Raw genomic sequence first — 20,088 nt, 5'->3', positions numbered from 1 at the left:
CAAACGCGAGCGCCACCTGACCCCGACTGTGGACGACATCATTGGAGAGCTAGCTGGCTCCAAATGGTTCTCAAATTTATTTATTTATTTTTTTATTTTATTGAACTTATATTGCGCGCAGCTACCCGCAGTGGGTTTCCCGGCGCCAGGGATAGACTGGAGGAGAAATCGGAAAACAAGTAATTGCAAGAGGGAGACACTAGACCGGAGGAATCTGGAACTAGAACAGGAGGGTCTTCAGTTTTTTGCGGAAAGCCAGAAGACTGGTTTCTGTTTTAAGCGCCATTGGGAGAGCATTCCACATCTTGGGGCCCAGATATGCGAATGAACGGCCTCCCATTTTTGCCAGTCGGATTCTGGGAATCACAAGATTGCCACTATTGGATGACCTCAAAAGGCGGCCAGGCTGATATGGCTGCGCAAGATTGTGCACGTAGGCCGGAGCGGAGCCTTGGCGAATTTTGAAGAGGATGCACAAAGTTTTGAAGGCCACTCGATCCGAGATTTTTAACCAATGGAGGTCACGTAGAGCCTGCATTGCGGACATTCTCCTTGGGACATTACGCAGCAGGCGGGCGGCTGAGTTCTGTACAACCTGGAGTTTATTGATTGTAGCTTTATCTGCTCCTAGATAAAGCACATTGCCATAGTCGATATGGGACATCACAAGGGCCTGTACGACAGTTCTACGAGTGGATTCAGGCAGCATCCATATGATCTTTTGCAACCAGCGAAGGGTGTTAAAGCAGATCGCAGCGACCTTAGTTGCCTGCTGCCTCATCGAGAGTTTGTCGTCGATTAGGACACCGAGGTTGCGAGCAACAGGCACGGGGGTAGGCAGAGGACCCATGTCACTGGGCCAATGTCGTGGACCCCAGAGATCTTTTTGTTTGCCTAGTATGATCACCTCAGTCTTGTCTCCGTTGAGCTTTAACAGATGCATTTGCATCCAAGCTGCAACGCGAGAGAGGCCGATTTTGAGGGCAGAGGTGTCCTGAGCCCTGCTGCTAGACAAAGAGAACACAATCTGCGTGTCGTCTGCGTATGAGTATATAGACAGACCGGCGTCCTCTACGATGGAAGCAAGTGGTCTGATGTAAATATTGAACAACAGAGGGCTCAATATAGACCCTTGGGGGACGCCGTAGGCAGAGGAATGAATCGCAGATTCAGCTTTGTTTGAGAAAACCTGAAAGGTGCGCTCATTAAGAAATGAGGACACCCAGGCGAGCGCAGATCCAGCAACACCGAGGGAACCGAGAGACTCCAATAGGATGGAGTGGGACACGGTATCGAAAGCAGCGCTTAAGTCAAGAAGAATCAGCGCAAAGGTCTCACCGCCATCGATACCGTGTCGGAGTCGCTCAGTTACCCCTAGGAGTGCGGATTCGGTGGAGTAATTAGCGCGAAAGCCTGATTGGGACGGATGGAGATATCCCATGTTTTCAACAAACTCAAAAGATGGATCTTCGCTCCGGCTACCACCAGATTCCACTCCACCCGGACTCTCGCCCCATTGCTACGTTTTCCACCCATGCAGGGCTCTGGCGCTACACGCGCCTCAACTTCGGAATCTCCAGCGCTGCTGAAGTATTCCAGAACATAGTCAAGAATGTCCTCCAGGGGCTGGAAGGCATACTCATCATAAGTGATGACATTCTGGTGCACGCACCCACGCTAGAGAAACATATCCAGCGCCTCCATGCCGTGTTCTCCCGCATCCGAGACAGTGGACTCACCCTCCACCGTGAGAAGTGCAAGTTTCTGAGAAAGGACATCAGCTTCTTTGGTTATCGTTTCTCCGACAAGGGCATTGGCCCTGACCCTGACAAAGTGAGGGACATACAAGATGCCCCGCCCCGACATCAGGGTCCGGCGTCCGCAGCTTCCTGGGCTTGGTCACGTACTGTGGCTGCTTCATCAAAAATCTATCTGATCTGACCGGACCCCTCCGACAACTCACCAAAGCCACTAGCCACTGGGTGTGGGAGACTGAGAAAGAGGAGGCGTTCCGCCTCACAAAAGCAGCCTTGTCTGCCGACACGACGCTGGCATACTTTGACCCCCGAAACGAGTCCCAGCTGGTGGTGGATGCCAGCCCCACAGGCTTAGGAGCGGTCTTAGCCCAACAACAGACCTGCGAAGAATGGGCCCCTGTCGTGTACACCAGCACTCTCACGCCCACGGAACAGCGCTATTCTCAAATCAAGAAAGAAGCTATCGCAATTCTGTGGAGTTGCTGCCATTTCCACATCTACCTTTATGGACACCCGTTCAAGGTTGTGACCGACCACAAACCCCTCATTCCACTCTTTCAAGGGTCTTCATCGCGCCCCCCCACGAATAGAGAAGTGGGTGTTGCAGCTCCAGGAGTTCCAATTCACGGTGGAGTACAGGCCCGGCACCTGCAATCCAGCAGATTTCCTATCAAGGCATACCAGATCGGTGACTGAGCCCGAAGCTACGGAGGTGGCAGCCACCGAAGAATATGTGCGAATGATCATTGAACGATCCAGACCGCTCCCCATATCGCTGGCTGAAGTAATACAAGCCACAAGAGAAGACGACTGCCTTCAAATCGCCATCCATGCAGTCACCTCAGGAGACTGGAGGCCATTGCAAAACCCAACACCATTTCGCACGACTGAAGCCCAAACCACTTTGAGAGCTCTACACCAAGTGCGCCACAAACTGTCCGTGTCCACCGATGGCTTCCTCCTGAGAGGCCCCAGCTTAGTCCTGCCGGAGCGCCTGACTCACCAGGCCACCCTCCTCGCACATGGAGCGCACCAGGGGATTGTGAAACCAAAGAACCGCCTCAGGAGCAAGGTCTGGTTTCCCGGCCTAGACCAACAATTCGAGTCAATCATCCAGCGCTGCCCAGTTTGCCTGGCGACCAGCCTGCCCAGCAGACCGGCACCTGTCATCACAGAAGTAGGCCCCACTAGCCCATGGGAAAAAGCCAGCGCAGACTTCGGCAGCCTACCGGGAGAAAAATACATGTTGGTGGTATTGGACGACTTTTCCTGCTATCCGGAGATCGAACTTGTCTCCTCCACAGCAGCTGGAGAAGTCATCCCGAAACTAGAAAAAATCATGGCAACCCATGGTTTAATTGGAGAACTTCGGACAGACAAACGCCCGCCATTCACCAGCGCAGAACTACTTGAGTACCTATCTTCCCATAGGATCAAGCACCGCCGGTTGACCCCCAGGTGCCCCCAGGCGAATGTAGAAGTGGAACGACTAATGCGAACTCTAAAACAAGACAATCCAGATAGTCTTAGCCGATGGCCACATCCTAGAACAAGCATTGTACCAGTTCCTCCGAGAGTATCGCCTCACGCCCCATTGCACCACCGTCATCTCTCCGAGCCACTTGTGTTTTGGTCAAGTGGTGACAGATACCATCCTGCACCATCCATCATGGGCAGAAGCTCCGAATCCCCCAAACCATTCCATGGTACGGAGAACGAAGACCAACCAGGAAGCATCCCAGAGGAGCCATGCAACAGAAAGCCCAATCGTCATTGGTGACAGAGTGCTTGTGCGAGAACGCCACCCCGGCGGAAAGTTCAGGATGCCATTCGAACTGGACCCTTGGGCTATAATCCACATCAAAGGCACTATGGTAACAGCATCCCGTGGGTCCGAGAAGGTAACCCGCAATGTATCGCTCTTCAGAAAGATCCCTGATGACGATGCGGAGGAGTTTCCACTACCCGACAAATCAGCAACGGGAGAGCCGAGCAACCATCACCGGCCCGGAGGGAGTGACAGCAGCCCCGCGGCTGACCGAAATGCCCTTGCTCCGGATCAAGCCCACGAGCCGGACCGGCTGTGTAGTCAGCCAACACGAGACAACTTAATAAAGAGCCCGGGGTCCCTGGGCGTGGCCAGTTAGTTGCCAGCCACTACAGTAACTTTGTGTGCGCCTCAATGTGTTTGCTGAGCTAGGCCTCGCACCAGGATTCTACAGCACCAACCACCTCTCAACCACAGCCTGCACCTCTCACCTCGGGGCCTATTAAAGGCAGTCCTGCCAAGTGCCATGCATCAGGCATCTTAGTGTGGTGGTCCGCATCACTGCAGTAAAATGCAAAGTCACGCAATATAGGGCTGCCGCCTTGCCATCGTCAGCACCGGGCTTACAGTGAGTTAATTAAGTACTAGAGCAGCGAGTAAGCAGTGGAGCGAAGAACGTGCGCTCTCCAGACTGGTAATGTTGTGGCAGACACAAACTGTATGACTGACACCGTACCAACTCAAGTAACATTATTTATGCCGGAACAGGCTGGCCAGGCCGGACACTGGGGATCCCAGCTGCGCTCATTAGCTGGCTGCTGTTTCACTGATGCAGCATCCAGGTGAAATGGCGTCACAACCGCAACAAGCAGTGCATGTTTGCCAAAAGGGGAGACAGGGAGTTACGGGCCGCATTGCGAGCGGGTGGCAGTTGTGAATTTGTTGCTCTCAATTTTGAGCTCCAGCCACTACTCGCACCACTGCCTGTGCTGAATTGGTGCCTCATCATGCATCTCCAAGGGGTAGGCTCCTGTCCCGCTGCCCTCATCATAGTGTCCCAATGTCGATATTCCCTCTCCGCAGCTGTCAGTCACCCAATCTCATGGCTGTTTTGATATCCTTACGTTTTAAAAGCCCGATGCGGCCAGAATGCCCAGCCATGGAAAAATGAAAGGGGATCATCTGGTGAACTATCATTACAGAGTGATGGGGTAACCCAAATAACGTCAAAGGACCTGGGTACAATGTACACAAAATGGTCCAGACGTCCCTTATTTGGCAAAGCCAAATAGGGGAGACAACCGATTGTGACCGCTCAAATTAATTGATTACTTCGTAGCAAATTTTCACAAATATTTCGAGAGTAATACATACTCCTAACATCACACCAGAGAGAAAAGATACAACTCCTGTATCCTGGAGACAAAATCTCCTTAATATTCCCTTTTTTTTACATAAAAATTAATAAAACATAAAAAATGGCAATGATATTAATATAACGGTCTTTTCTACATCTGGTGAACTAAGCATGAGATACTGACATCCTAGCGATGGCCCAGGGCCGGAGATGCCATCTTTTCTCCAGCGCACCACTGTAGCCTGGAACCAGAATACAGAGCCAGCGGAGGAAGCTGGTATGGAGGGAGAGCAGCTCTAAGCTGGCATGCTTGGCTGGGGGTTTGCAGGTTCTGGGTTCGAGGACGGTGCCCCCTGCCAGCCTGCACAATTTCTATAACTACTGCAATTATTGCCTTGTCATTAGATTGACATCTTGCACCCTTGCGTGCTTTTTTCAATCAAGTCTCTAGAACATTGTCTGATGAGGCTTGGCCACAATATTGTTTTTATGTTCAATACACTACTATATGAATACACCATGTACACAGTTCTATGATGCCCATAAGGCCTAGTCGTCGCTACAAACGGGTAAGTAAACATATGTGCACAGCTCTGTGTGCGGTTCTTGGAAGGAGAACTGCCTGCCTCAGGCATTCACTAATATACCTATAGCTATAGCGTAAAGGAACTATGGTCATATTTATGCCATTTCTTACTGTCTGCTCACTGCATTATTTCTTTACATGTTCTGTTGTAGGGACCTTTCTTCCTATGTAAAGAAATCGTGCCCACTCACATGAATTTCTACATTAAGATGTTCACAGTGCCACGGTCTTTGTGATATCCCGTCCGCCTCATCACTTTTCGCCCTACGAGATGGGCATGGGTTCATATTTGTTATCATCTACACCCATTTAGCTCAACCACCTGTGTTTGAACACATGATTCTAAAGAGCATCTCCTTGCTCAAATGGGTGTAAATTCTGGCTTTATGTTTCCTTATTCTTCATTGCTTGATTTTGCTCGTGAGGAAGTGTCACTCATAGTTGTTGAAATGTCACTCATAATTACACTGAAATTACACAGCGATCTGAAACCTTGTCAGCTATGAAAGGGCCTCACCATCGTGGCTCCTCGTGCGCGGCCGGTGGGCTCCTTTCGCTGCTAGCTGCTGACTACTGATGGTGGTGGCAGCTGTGAGGCAGTGTAGGGAGATGGAGGGGCTTCGCAATTTACGGCTTACCCCCACCGCCTTTTATCAATAATGTCGGTGGGGGAAGCCAGATCAGCTGCGTGGCCCAGGCCACTCTTTTTCCCCTTCTTTCTCAACGGGATTTAAGGCATTGTGCAGCAGCGCTTTGGCCCGCTAACCGTGGAGCCTGCTGAGGCATAACTAAATAAAGTAAGACAGAGTGGTAGCAAACTGTCCAGATTGATTTTTATTCACACCCAAACACATTAGCGCCATTTTTACAGAGTTTGCCAGTGAAGCGCTATTTTTGTTGTCTTGGCTTTGTTTTCCCTGGGCTTGGAGCTAGTGCACCAATCCTGGAGGTACTGCAATGTGAGGATTGAAAAACAAAATTTGTACTGCTGCTCTGTATCTAGGGATGTTGTCTTTTTTTTACCATACTGCTTACGTTTTGTAAGGATATAAGCAATGGCCATTGAAATGGGTCCATTCAGGGCCCTGTTGTCATGTCCTTAACTTTTCAGGCAAAAGCACTCACTGATTTCTGAACAGTGAGTGTAAAAGCGTTAAGGTAACCATGTTGTTCCTGCTTACATTTCACATGGTTTGCAAAATGTTGCATTCCCTAGGATTGTTTGCTTTTTCCAGGATGCTGTCACTTTTTTTTGTAGGCCACATATTGCTCTTGCCCAGTGCGTAATTTAAATTGAGCCGCATCCAGGTGTTTATAGTTGGCAACAATTGGGTTGTAGTTGAAGGCAGTCTGAGTTTTTCTCAGTGGGGCAGTATGGTGTTCAGTGGGGGAGAGGATGTGGCACTATGGCCAGAACTGCTGAATTTGGAACTGGGGAACCAGGTTCAGCCTTAATAACCAGTCCGCCAGACCACTCTCCTGAGAGAGCACTATCTCATGCTAGACCTTAGAAGGCTTCGCAAGACATTAGAAGCCCCGGTGTCGTAGCACCAGCAGGTGGACCCTAGCATGACAAGTGTAGGTTAACCTTCAAGGCTTGCCCACCACTATTCATACTGAAGTTCACCTCCAGTTTTACGGCAGGCCTATGAAGCAGTACACCCTAGAACAGTGACCCTGTCACTGAGATCACAGGACCCTTGAGAAGGGCCAGCTCTAGGGCGGTGCAACCGGTGTGACCGCACCAGGTGCTCACTTTCGGTGGAGGTATCATTTTTGCAAGTATATTATGGTTTTAAAAGCGCTTGCTGCCTCCTTCCTGGCCTCCAGTAATTTTCGGTAACAATAAAAATGTCATGATGACTCTGGTGATTAATGTTCTTCCTAGAGAGAGATCGGAATTTTGTCTAATGGAAGATTTGACTCATGGAAAGGTAGCTCAGAGGGTTAATGTACCTGCTGCAAAGAACATGTACCATGCAGATCACAAAGTGCACATAATGTAAATAGGCCAGTGGGCTACTGCTTTTGTCAGAGAGATCCTTTTGTCACTTGCAGTTTATAAGTTAAAATCCTAACATAGAACAGTGAGCTATTAACTGTCATCTACTCCGCAGCAACACAAGTCACATTTTTTATTAACTTTTGATACGTTTGAGCAACAAACAATTTATTAGTTTAAATGGTGAGATCATGCTGCAGATCTTGCATTATGAGGCAAATATGGAAGAGCCATTATTATTTAGAAAACATTTGCAAACTAGGATTTTTAGCCATTCATGTTTGAACTGCTGTTTTGGTAAAGGGAGAAGTGTGTTTGAACTGCTGTTTTGGTAAAGGGAGAAGTGCTGATGACAGAAACTCCATGGCTCGGAGACAAATGGCTTGTGCTTCCACATTTTATCGTATTTGGGGACATTCTGTGATTAGAAGCATATCCCACTTTGTGAACACATTTTACTGTCAATAACTCATTATAACCTTAAATAATCATGTGTATCCATTGGTTGATAAAACTGGGCAGTGAACCAAACAAATACAAAAAATTGGGATGTTTGCGCATTCTGGCCACGCCTCTGGCTCTGCCCACTGATCCAATCCTTGGGTTATTCCCGCCCTTTGATTCTCCGCCCACAGTTCCCCTACTTTTTTTCCCCCACTTCGACCACTGATATATCGTGTTGACGGATAGTGGGAACACCACACCAGTAAAAAGTACCATACCTATGATATTATAAATTCCAATAAACTGTTGACTAGCAGGTAGCCCACTGTACAACCTGATTAATGAATCATTATCACACTGTTGTTAACAGGCACATTTTGTAAATATAGGACCTACATTTACCAACGTTACTAAGGATTCTGTATGGTCCCGTTATTTGCCAACTGTGTCCACTGGCGGACTCGAGGCGGAGGAGGTCCATGTGGTAAGTCGTGAGGGGGTGACACCATGAGTTACCCGCACCGGGTGACACCAACCCTAGTGACGCCACTGCAGCCGAGTAGTGCGTTAGTAGTGTGGGAACGCTAGCCTGTCAAGGGTGTGAGAGTGCTGTTAGTAGTGGAGGATTGTGAATGTTGCTGGTAGTATGTGGCTTCTAGTCTGTGACGAGCATGAGAGGGCTTCTGTTAGTATGTGGCTTCTGATGGCTGGTATGTGAGGAGCGTAATCATGCTTCTGGTAGTGAGTGTCTCATTTTCTTTGAGAGGCATGTGAGTGCTCCAAAGAGTGCAACTACTGGTGTGTGGAGGGTGTGAGAATCCTGCCGCCAGGATTTGTAATTTTATGTTTGCACCCATAGTTTTCATTGATGCCATTGCTGAAGACATGCTACACACACCTATTTAAAGACAGACAAGTCAAGGTTGCAGTAATTGTTCTAAGAGTAGTAATATTCCTCCACCTGTGAGCCTTAATAGTCTGCATTCCTTAGTAAGGGCGCTCAATTTATTTACTTTCAATAACCCTTGCTTAGTAGCTGTTTGCAGGTCATCTCCAGACTCCACCTAGTAATCCCTACATGGATCACTGACAACATTTACGCATGCAAAGCCAGATATATTTGCTGCCCTCACTAAGCATCGGTTATACACGTGACTTGAGTCACAGCCTCTCTTTCTGCACTCATTCATGCTCACACACACTCTCCCACTGCCCTGGGACTGCCTGCAGCCTCACATGAACAGATAAGCAGCTGCTCTCCATGTCTGATGCTAATCCCAGTGCATCAACCCCAACGCTACTCTAGCTCGGTTGGGTGTGCCCATATAGTGTGCATGTGCAGCAAAGTTCCCTTCTAATGCAGGGTGCATATGTGGTACACTGATCTTGATGGGAAAAGTTGGTTCGCAACCAGGCAGGAGCTCGTGCATAAGCTGAAGAGCACGCAATCATGCATGCACCAAATAGCGGCATACTCTGTTACTAGACGACCTAGCAAAGCACAGCACAGGGTCCAACTACCACTCTCTTTCGTTTAGGGGACGGAATGGGGTCAGCTCTGCAGGAAGCAATACAGTGCTCAAAACAACACTAATATGTCCACCACTTGCACAGACTGCGGGACAGCATCACAGTGGCTTTCTTGCTTGTTTACTGCAACATACACCACGCACCAGTCCTCTTCATAGTGCGGCACTGCATTATGTTTGTAATGGCAACCATCTTAGATTTAGGGAATTCACAACAAGTCATGGCAATCGATCAAGCTGAAGATAGCACAAGTGACATGCCATGGAGTTTTTTCAGCAGCTCCCACAATGACAGTAATTTATGCTTGTGATGCCACAGCTGAGAGCTATGATGAAGATGGACAAAAGCAAGGCTGGTTTCTTCGGGGGCATTTTACTTGGGGATGCAAACACTGGTTTGAGGAGTCTAGGGGCAATCGGGGATTACTGGGCATCAGTGGTGATAATTGAACTCCTACCTCTCACATCCTCGTACCACATTACTGGAACCAAGCTATGTATAAAGAATGATCCTTTAGCTCTTGACACCCAGGGTAGCAAGACATAGCAGTCAAAGACTTACTCAGGGAGGTGGTTTAGTGTTGAAACTCAGAACTCCTAAAAGCATAAAATAATACTTAATACATCATTGTCCAGCCAGTCCTTACTTTTAAAAAGAAAAAAAGACAATTTAATTCTGTTAGACCTGGAATCCTTGGCGTGATTTCCCCTGTCTTTTTGCCTCTACATCCTCTATTTTTGACTGTATGTTGAACTTCGTTTTTTGCTACTCTGGGCACTTTGCCACTGCTGTTCAGTGCCAAAGTGCAAGTGCTCCCTGTATACATTGTGATTATGACTAGTTTACCATGATTGGCATATTGATTTACTGGTAAGTCCCTAGTAAAGAGCACTGTGTGTGCCCAGGGCCTGTAAATCAAATGCTTCCAGTGGGCCTGCAGCACTGATTGTGCCAACCACATGAGTAGCCTTGCAACCATGTCTCAGGCCCGCCACTACAGTGTCTGCAAGTGCAGTTTTAAACTGCAATGTCGTCCTGGCAAGTACACCCTCTTGCCAGGCCCCACCCTTCCCTTTTATTACGTGTAAGGCACCCCTAAGGTAGGCCCAAGAAAACCCTATGGGCAGGGTGCAGTGTATGTAAAAGGTAGGACATGCACTGATGTGTTTGACATGTCCTGATAGTGAAAAGTTGACAATTTCGTTTTTCACTATTGAAAGGCCTATTTAAGTGTAGCTTCCAACTGGGAAGAGATGGAGATTTGGAGTTTATGTTACCTGAGCTCAGAACTTAAAAATATATCTTTTTGAAAATACCACTTTTAGAAAATGAGCATTTTCTTGCTTCACCATTCTGTGTCCTTCCTGTGGAATAAACGTCTGGTTTGAACTGTCAGGGGCTGTTTGTGCAAGCACTCTAGACAGTCACACAAAGGGAGCTGAGGTGTGCCCTGCATATCCTGATGGCCCATCACCAGGTTGAAGGGTCTTCCTGAGCTAGAGTGGTGGGAGGAGTTGCCACTGACACCTGAATAGGGCTGTGTCTGTCCTCTCACAATGCTGTCTCCACCCCACTGGAATGTGTCTGGAGCCAAGGCAGGATCTGGTGAGCAACAGAGACTTTCCTTTGAAGTATGGGTATAGGTAATGGACCCCTGACCCCACATTTTTGGGACACTTCTGGTCAAGAGGAGACTCTGCCAAGAGGAGGAGCTGGAGTGATGTATGGAGGAGTACTGCCCCTTTGCAGTGTTGCTTTTCTGGTTTGGCCTGCAGCGACGGCTTCTGTCTTGGAGAGGACAAAGCCTGGACTTTGCTTTGGTATCCTGCTTAAGAAGATTCTCCAAAGGCTTGCATGTGCTTGCCTCTAGTTAAGAAGTCTCAGGGCCATCAAAAACTTCATCTGCAGTATCCCTGAACTGCTGGGTGTTCTGACCTGCTAAGTGGTGCCGATTCCAGTTCTGGACCCTTGGAGGTGGTTCCTGCTGCAAAAGACTTCAAAATGGACACATCACCCTCCCAGCACCTGTTTTTCCGAAGAACCCCATGCCATGCGGGAGAGGTTTCCACGCACCGCTACCGTGCACCCTAAGAAATTGACAGCGCCTGTCTGTGACTGATTGAGCCACGTCAGCCCGAGTCCAGAGTACCCAGTCTCTGATGTCCGATACCCCCTCTCTGACCTCGGCACAGGCCCTGCGGCTAAAAGAATCAACGCATCCCCCGTCTGCAGCTGGAAAAATCGATGCAGCTCCTGTTTTGCAGCCACCGCATCAACTCCAGAGCCCCCAGATTTCCACACATCACCCCTGTGAGCCAAGTTTCCTACTGTATCACCCTCAGACCAGAACCATCTTCAGATTTCGAAGCATGGCTTCTCCACACAGTCCGGAACCGATGCAACACTTCTCCTCTGTGCAGCAGAACTGACGCATTGCTTCCCCAAGGACTCAAGAACCGACCCATCACGGTGTTTTCTGATGCTCCTTGCCTTTACAGCTTTTCGACTTGGATTTTGACGCATGAACGGCACTCTGTGCTAAAATCACCCCATCCATAGAGTTCTACAGACAGAATTGCTCAAATCTTTAAAAAGTGATACTTACTATGAGATGTACAGGTTGCCCTCAAGTGAATGCTAATGTCGAACACCCCGCAATGATAAAGTTCACAAGTAACCCACCGTATAATGTTAACTATTATTATGTATATGTCATAGAACTGAATTTAACTGTGATCAACGCTTGTATTGCTTAAAATGTCAATAAAAATGTTTATTAGAAAAAAAAAAGTGATACTTTACGTACTGTATGCTGGATATTTGTTGTTTTGGTCTTATTTGGTTTAGATAAAGATTGTTTATTATTCTAAACTGGTGTGGTGTCCATTTGTAGTATTTTCACTGTGTTACTGTGTGTGTTATGTACAAATGCTTTACACATTGCCTGCGAGATAGGCCGGACTGCTCGTGCCAAGCTACCAAGGGGGTAAGCAGGGGTATCTTGGGTGTGTAATTTACTTACCCTGACTAGTAAGAAGGGACCTTACTTGGACAGGGTGCAAGCCACTGTCAGCTATAGAGCCCCATTTCTAACAAATTCACCTTCAACACATCACTGAACATAAAATTACAGATGTACACCTTGAAAACCAGGCAAATTACTAAGATCTATGAAAGAAATGTAACAATGTAAAGCCCCAACCTACAATGCTTATCTTGGAATCTACAATGCAAAACACTTTCTATTGTATTCCACTGGTAGTTCACAATGTAAAACCGATTCCTATAGTGTTTGTCATTGTGCTACACCATGCAAAGCACTTCCTCCTATATTTGATAGGAGGCCTATATTAACAATGTCCCTATAAGTAAAGAGCAACATAAACATTTAATAGGTTTGCTAACGCAACTGTTGCCCAATCTGTTACCCATAAAGAATATTACTAAAGGTGTAAATGCAAATGCCCACGGGCACTTTAGGATCAGCCCCGGACAGTGCTCCAAGTATACTCACAGGGAAGAGAGGCTTTTAAAGGAGGTGATGTGGGTCAGAAACCTTGAAATGTGCAATGCACATAACAGCACTGTAAAAAAATCAATGTCCAGTCAGTTCCTTTACTTTTAAAATAAAGTGTTTATTTTTAATTCACACCCAACTAAATACTAACCATAAAATTACAATGTGCACAATGAAAAACTCATCTTCATAGTCCCTTCTTAACTAAAGAATATCTCTCAGTATTACACAATCTAAAACCCCTGTGGTGTTTGTCAGAGTTTACAATATAAAAACTCTTCCTATTGCATTTATCAAGCAGCTCACAGTGTAAATCACCTTCATATTGTAGATATCAATGAGTGCACAGTGCCAAAACCTTTTCCTATAGCATTTGTCAGATTTTACAATACAAAGCCTTTCCTACAGTATTTTCTAAGAGGTTGCATCTTCCAAAGTCCCTTCTTACTATATTCAACACTGGTTCTGCATTACCAATGTCTCTATAAGTTATAAGCACCTGAACCACTTAATAGGTATCTAACACAACTGCTGCCCAATCAAACAAAAGGATAAAGCCAAAAGCTGCTCTCTTTATACTGCTTTTTAATTATTATTATTTTTTAAATTATTTGTGTCTTATTATGAGCAATGAGAGCACCTAAAGCTGTCTCCAGCCAAACCCAAAAAAGTATTTATTTCCCCCTAAAATGAACGTTGTTAACTTACCTCCTTAAAATGTGCACCTTACGTCATTAGAATTCCAATACCAGAGCATTTTAATTTACTATTTGCAAAGACCCAAAATGGCTGAGCTCCTTTAGTTGTATTCCAGAGAGATTCCCCTAAACCAGAAAATGAATAGAAAATCCAGGACATCAGGAGCTGCAGAAAAGGTAGTGAGTGGGTCGGAGGCCTCCAGTAGCTAACTCCCAGGGCAGATATTTGAGATAACCTCAGACTCCTTATCACCACTGGAGATTCTATGGAGTAAGTGCACAGAATAGCCTTGCTTCTCCCCTCAATCACCATCAAGAAACACACATTCATTGTATTGCCATTCCTTAATGGTAGACCTGATACCCTTGGTGTGGTCTTCCATCAAACGTTTTGCCATCACGCCTCCTGCTTTCTGCATTTCGTTTTGTTAAAATTAGGACTCACTAATCTTACCACTGCTAACTAGTGCTAAACTGCTTGTGTTCTCTCTTTAAACATGGTAAAGTGGCAAACACTTTATTGGCACATTTAATTCACTTGTAGGTCCTTAGTAAAGTAGCACTGTGTTCACCTATGGCCTGTACAATAAATATTCATAGTTTCCCTACAACACTTATTGTGCTATCCGGTAAAATAGCTCTTTAACCCATGTCTCAGACCTCTGATTGCAACATGTAGTACAGTTTTAAAACTGCCAATTCAACCTGACAAAATAAACCTTTTGCCAGGTCTAAACCTCCCATTTTAAAACATATAATTCAATCCTAAGGTAAACCCTAAACAGCCTTCAGGGCAGGTTGCATTGTTTTTAAAAAGTAGGATATGTGGTTTTAAGTTTTATATGTCCTGGTAGTTAAAAACTCCAAAATGTGTTTCTCACTACTGCAAGGCCTATCTCTCCCACTGGATAACATTGGGTCACCTTATTACATTTAACCCCTTCAGCGCGGTGCGGATTACCGCGCCGTGCTGAAGGTTCGTTGCGCGGGCGGGGCCGTGACGGAGCGGTTCAGTCATGCGCACAGCGCGACCGATGCGCATGACGGAACCGCTCCGTCATGCGCATCGAAAGGGTTAATAGGTGCTAATGTTTGATTGGGAACAGATAGGAATGTCAAGTTTGGCCTCTGATTGTAATTTAAAATCCTAATTTTGTAGGAAAGTACGATTGTGTCACAATTCTGAAAATGGCAGTTTTTTAAATTTGGCCTTTTCTTGTCCTAAATATTTGGTTCCTACAGCTGTGTCCTGGGTCACATGTCTGTGGATAGCTTGGCAGTTGGCCTTTTTGTATTCCTCCCAGACAGTGAGACAAAGGAGGACTAGTTGTTGGCAGGATGAGTCACCTTGCTTTGATTGGTGGGTCGCAGCTGTTCCCTGCCCGACTTAAATTTCAAAGTGTTGCCTCCAGCACACACGCAAAAGGACCTGACACCAGCATTTTGTCACCTTAGACTAGTTGTTCCCTGGACAGGGAAAGGGAAGAACTCCCTAGAACCAGATGTGGGGGTAGCCAGAATGTCACCCTCCACATCAAAGGCTGGCACCAGGTATAAATGTTGACCTCCTGAACCATCTCTTCAGGACACTCCTGGAACTGTGGAAGACTCCAAAAGGACTAGCTTGTTCCCCACAGGACTGACATGCTGCTAGAGCCTTGTCTGGAACCCCAAAGGACAGCCCTATTGCTCCTGCTTGTGCTCCATCATGGACAGCTTGAACTTGTGACATCTCCCCAGTCTAGCATGACCAGATGACCACAGGTGGAGCTCTATGCTTTCAGGTGCAATACTTACCTAAAACGTTGAAATTGCATATCTCTGGTTCTATTAATTGGATTTTTGTCTCTCTGGTTTAATTGTATTTATTACATTTCACTCAATTTTTCTAAATTGATGTATGATTTTTATTGTGTTGTGTTTGCACTTTATTACTGTTTGTGTGCTCCATAGGTACTTAATGCAGTGCCTCTAAGTTAAGCTTGACTGCTTTCATGGCAAGCTCCCAGAGCGTTAAGCACAGGTTAATTTAGTCATGTGTGCTTCACCTTGACAAGAATTGTGGTTGTTGCTTGAGAGGAGTTAACACCCCGCCCCAACTAAAAACTCAATTCCTCACACTTAAAATTTCCTTTCGCCCCTTCTGGGTTATTATGAGAATAAATGCTAAAAAGGTTAATTATTTATATTTTTAAAAAATTGCCCCTGGCGTTACCCTTTTTTAAAATAAATGTCTGATGAGCAAAAAATAAATGCTTCCTGGTTACGTTACTACACTTTATTCCCATGAAGGTGCCTTGTAATGTAGCATACATAATAATAGTTGAAAAACAATAGAGTTTGATACGTTAACAGTTTATTATGCCCCAGTCACGGTGACACCTGCCACAGCTAAATGTGTGGTCCTTCTAATTATTGTCACTTGGCATCCCCCAGATGAAATATGTGCAACTAACAAAGTGGAGCAAACTGTCACTGCGGTATGCCATATCATATACCCCACTCCGTGCTTTGCGTCCAATATCAAGTTTTGCAGTGTACCACTACATAGGCAATGGTCCCACATAAAGAGGCATCTGTCAAATCTCACATCAAGGCCAACAAACTGTCCTACATAGAAATAATATGGCTTCTTTTCTCCTACTAAATCATGGAGGAAACAGCAACTGCATAAGGTGATGTGTTATCTTTGGGATACTGAGTGATGAAAGATATTTCACTGCATTCTCGTTTTAACATGTAATACATTAACTGCTAATGTGTCAAAGTGCTGTTGTTTATACATTTTCGGTTGCAGCTAATCTTAAGAAGTAGAAAGACGGCGGGGAATATCTAGAAAGGAGATGGCATTCAACACCAGTAATCAATGTTAATCGCTTCAGTAATATAGATGCACAGCACACTTTCTGATCTCTATTGGCTCAGGCCATCTCCTTGACTAAAAGAGTTTATAGCTTTTAGTACAAGCAGGAAACTTCTTTCCCTCTAGAATTTCTACCCAGGGAGTGTACTGGGAAACAAGGGGCAGCCTCCAAAACAAATGCAAAACATCACTAACCTGTGTAGATTTGCAGAATTTCTTTGAAAGTGGTTTCTGGCGGGACACTGTCTTCCATGGAGTTTTTGGTTTAGCCCAATGACATAAATGTAACTCAGGTGAATGTCCGTGGGTTAGTTGCAGCAATTCAATTTTAAGATGTAGTGTTGTATCTTGTGCTACGGAGTGGTTGTGCAAACTGCCCAAAAAAACGATTGCCAATGGAGGATGCTGGCATCAACCCTAAGCTTCCTGAAAAACCGCTGAGCCCACTTGAGAAGGGGTACCACGCACCTATTCACATCTGTTCCAGGAGTGAGGCAGGGAAACATTTGGTGGGCCACTGCTGTGGAGGCGCTGTCACGGGATGGTGTTCCATGTCCATGCTGGATATGGAGCCCCAGACCCTGGTGTGGTGCTGTTTTGGACTGCTAAAGCTTGCTCACCTGCGGCGCACAAAATCGATGATCACCAGTAGGCGAGCAAGGCCAAGGGACTGCTGCATGAGGCACTGTAACAGTAGAGGGCCTCGAGAGAGCCATCACATTGCCCAAAGGCTGTGTCTGAAGAGCAGCCAGAAAATTACATTGCAAAGATAACCAACCCAAACCATTTTTTAAATCTTAGGCAGTGGATCCACATCTCCTGTCTAGAAAATCACTATAAAGGTGGGATCCAAACCACTCGAAGGACTGCAGCGTGACTATGGCTGGTGTCTGCATGGCTGCCAGTGTCTCAGAGGTCAGGGGACATCATGCAAAGTCAGTTGTTTCTGTTGGAGACACTGAGGGTCTGCCAAGTGCCTAGGTGCATCCTTACCTGCCTGCTGAGAGAGGGATGGAGCCTGCCTGGACCCATAAGAGAAAAGAATGTCTAGGAGGAGAAATCCAGATGGTTCCTAGTGTGAGGAACAACCAGAGGAAGTGGAAGTTTAAAAGGGGGAAGTGCCTGGAGCACCAAACGTTGTGAGGGTGTCTCCTGGTCTCTTCGTTCTTGCTGTGAACTGCAAGAAAACTTTGAAGTGCCAAGCATAGTTGTGGCATTCAGCATGCTTCTGTGTGTCCAGCAGACTGGTTCTTTCAACGTGAGAGATTTCTCATAGCCGATGATGAGACACGCTGATCAGCCTGAAGGCTGCAAATGCCAAAGACACCCACCCACTGACGGCCACCTAGAGGCCACATCTGCCCCATTCAAGTGCCCATCTGCACCTTGCGTGGGAGGTCGCCCCTGCTCAAGATGAGAGGCGCCATGTGGCCTGCTGATTATGCCCAGCAGTCAGGTTTCAAGTGAGGTTGCATCCATTACCCTCACAGAACGAAAGCTGAACGCACCAGCCCACACCACCAAAACTGCACCAGAGTGATATCGATAAACTCCGTGCAGAATGAGAGACTGAGTTGGCAGTATAATTCTGCTGTATGAACTCAAAGTGGTAAAAGCTAATTTATCTGATTTATACTTCTAGCCACTGGCATGCTCTTGAGTGAACTGAACCTGTGTCTAATCCATGCCTGTGCCCATATTATAACAAGCATTGGCATAGCCAATAGGTCTCGCCTTTGGGACCTTATAAATGTTTAGCCATGCAACAGTTGCATAACTAAATACTTATAAGGTCCCAAAAGCGAGACCTATTGGCTATGCAAAGCGGCCGTGCGGCTGCGAAAGTGAAAGTGATCGCAATCACGATCAAACATCAAAGCGGCCGTGCAGCCGCGAAACCGAAAGTAATGGCGGTAAAGCGCGGCGCGCATGCCCGCGCACATGCACTGTGGCTCTAGGCTGGCCTGGTAGCATTTTTTGGAGCCCTCTCAATAAGTCTCGCCAGACCAGCGCATGTGCTGGGTCAGGCGAGACCTAAAAAGGGGCTGTAGACATTAGGAAACTCTTGTAGCAGAGAGAGGGTACGGAAGGGATGTAGATCCTCACTGAAGATTGCGATCATAATTACAACCCGGTAACTGAGAACCCTATTTGTGCTGTGTAATACTTTGTTTTGCTGTGAGACTAAAATACTTTCAAATAAAAGATAAGAACTTGCCTGGACAACACATTCATATGTCTGCTGGATGACTGTTGAGTCCTGAGCTCTTGCCCCTACACTACCTCCTAGAGAAGCCTTTGACTGCTCACCCTCACTACCTTGAGATTATAGTGGGAAAACGGTGTACTTGGCCCAAATAGCAGAGCCACAGTAGAATGGACCCTATTACACGACTGACAAACATCCTCAATCACTACAAATGAGGCCAATAGCCTGTGTCTGCCCTGTGGCCCAGAACTGAGTTTGACAAGTATGATCCCTCTCATCAAGAGCCAGGTGATTTGTGAAAGCAGAAATTCAGTACAATGTGATTATGGTGGTTATGGTGTCCGGGCTCTCTCTCTGCTCCCTAGTGCAGAGAACTACAGAACGTCCCATTCCAGCACATGAAGGTTCCTAGGGATCACAAAACATATCCCCACGGAAAAATGGCAGTGGCTTCACAAAATAAGCTGACCCTTATTACTAAAATCTCTAAGAACCTCTTTCTATTTTTCACACAAAGCTAAACAGTTCACAACATTCCCTTTCTTCTCAAAGAATAAAGCCACACTCTAGGCCGCACCTGCCAGTGGCATAGCTAGCCCTTTGCCACTGGCGGCCGCGGTCGTATGTGAGAGCAGGGTGGGGGGTGTCTGCGATTCCTGAAGCGACCGCCCTGCGATGGCTGCAGGTAAGACCACCCTCTCAACCCACCCTTGCTATGCCACTGGCACCTGCTCATATAATCTCATTTCCCTAGATGACACCTGTGGTAAGAGACGTGGTGATTAACTATTCGGACAAAATTAACACAGTGGCTAGCAAAGAAAAGATATTAAATTACGGTTTTTGTCTGAGTATTGTAATACCTAAACAGTTAATTTGAGGATTACAGTATTAAAACTATAAAGATGATGGAAGTGTGAAAGGTTAAACGTGATGAAAATACCTAAAATTATAATAATTGGCTCTGTGTGTATAGAATGGTACATACACATTTTCTTTCCTTTTCCAATTCGGTTTGTGGCTTCAGGTCAGTATGAGTGTCCCGCTTATGTAGAAATACAGGAGATGAGATGGCCTTAAGAAATGATTAACATTCATCTGTGTCTCCGTAAGATCTATCTAAGGTGAGAAAACAAGGGATAGTACTTGGCACCTTGATAATCATGTGATGAAGATAAGGAAATATTATGAAATCTTTTTTCTTCTTGTTTTCCTGCTGTTTCCTTAAACCTTCTTCGGATATAGAGCATGTTGTGGCAATTTTCAGAAATTATACTTTTTATGATGGCGAGGTAAATCACATGGGGGAACTGTTGCGTTAAAAATAGATGGAATGATAAACAAGGTGTGTATTGAG

General features: G+C 46.2%; 1 protein-coding gene across 1 annotated transcript in view; it reads right to left on the bottom strand.

Moving 5' to 3' along the window:
* Positions 1–20,088, bottom strand: part of CPE (carboxypeptidase E) — a 357,745-nt gene that overhangs the window by 193,703 nt on the left and 143,954 nt on the right. The window lies entirely within an intron of this gene.

This window comes from Triturus cristatus, chromosome 2_2 (genome assembly GCF_964204655.1).
Source record: "Triturus cristatus chromosome 2_2, aTriCri1.1, whole genome shotgun sequence".
In the NCBI taxonomy this organism is placed as follows: domain Eukaryota; kingdom Metazoa; phylum Chordata; class Amphibia; order Caudata; family Salamandridae; genus Triturus; species Triturus cristatus.
The sequence above is the reverse complement of the archived record's forward strand: the minus strand, read 5'-3'. Positions and strand labels throughout refer to the sequence as shown.